Below are 1,628 nucleotides of genomic sequence, written 5' to 3'. Positions count from 1 at the left end.
TGATTGTACCATTCAACATTGAGATAAGCTTGGTACTTCAACAAAAGATATTGATTATAGGGGACAACATGGAGATTGTCAAGAAAAAAAATCATTTTTCTATTTCACATTACCATTTGTTATGGCTGCATTCAAGTCTCATTGGATTGTACCAAACAATTAAATCCCTAAAATTTTGATGTTAACAAAGTATAAGTTTTATATACTAACCTTTCATGCTTAAGCTACAAGTTCATTTATCTTTATGAGATACAACCAGAAAAGCATGAACATAAAGGCTATGGATGATATGAAAAGTATCATTCATTATACGATACTGCTTCTGCGTCCAGTGCAAAAAAGACAAATGTTTAAGCACTTGGCTCGCAATACAAAATCAATGGAACAATTACTCGATCCTCAAGAACTAAAATTAATCACGAGAAAGTAATGTCCATAGGCTTAGCAAGAAACTTGTGCCATAGTGCACAAAAGAAAAGATTCAAATTGTCTTGTCTTGATATTCTTAATTCTTTTTGTCTTATGTTGTTAACGTTTCTTTCGATTTGTAAGTTGAAAGTCAACTCTGAGCACTAGGCGACACTGGCAAACTATACTTCTCTAAAGATATGTTGTAGAAAGTGTTTGTGCTCCCCTCTCTCTCTACACAGTAACGACCTCGTGTCAAGCACCAAAACTATTAGAGAACGACTAGCTAGGATCTCTCAATAGGTCGAAGCTCTAAATTCTACATAAAACTTGAAGATATTTATGTTAAGGTTGTCAAATCACAAGAGAATATTCTAAGACAAAACAAACAAGTTATGTAACATTGTTAGTCCACTAGACGAAGGAAACTTAAACAAATTGAGTGAATCTTAGCTCTGCTAAGTTAGCAAGTTTCATTGTATTCAAGCCTACTGTCTAAACAGTCTTTGAGTAATTAAAATATATTTTCTATCAAACATATTGTTTTTGAAAGACAGTAGTGGCTTAGTGACATACTTGGGTATTAATCTCAATGGGAGATTCAGTGTAGTGTCAAGAGTGGCCTAGAGAGTACTTGTTGTAGCCATAAGTGATATAGAGAATACTTGATTGTAATCAAATATTTGATTAGTGGAACCCTTCAAGGTTTGAAGGAGAAGTAGACATAGCCCAACAGTTGGGATGAACTAGTATAAAACCTTTGTGTTTTTTTTACTGCTTCCATATAACTAGTTATTTTCTACAAGTTACTTCTACACTATCATATTCAAGTTTTCTGAACTGGTTTTCTAAGCACAACATAATTTCAAACCCCTTGAATGAAATCATTTATCCATTGATATCTATTTGAGAAAAGATATTAATAGTTTTTTTTGAAAGACTAAGTTTTTATCCTTCACATTATTTAACCCCCTTTCTAGTGTGTTTCAGGTACTTCAGTTGGTATCAGAGCTTGACCTCTAGGTTGAGTTTTTAACAGAGTAGAGGAAAGAGGAAAGAAAACACCTGAAATGATGGAAGAAGGATATGCTTGGAACATGCCCCCCATGTTCAAGGGAGCCAACTACAAGTATTGGAAAGAAAATTCAAATTGTCTTGTCTTGACATTCTTAATTCCTTTTGTCGTCTGTTGTTAATGTTTCTTTTGATTTGTGTGTTGA

This window comes from Glycine soja, chromosome 15 (assembly GCF_004193775.1).
Source record: "Glycine soja cultivar W05 chromosome 15, ASM419377v2, whole genome shotgun sequence".
NCBI lineage: Eukaryota > Viridiplantae > Streptophyta > Magnoliopsida > Fabales > Fabaceae > Glycine > Glycine soja.
This window is presented reverse-complemented; position numbering follows the sequence as displayed.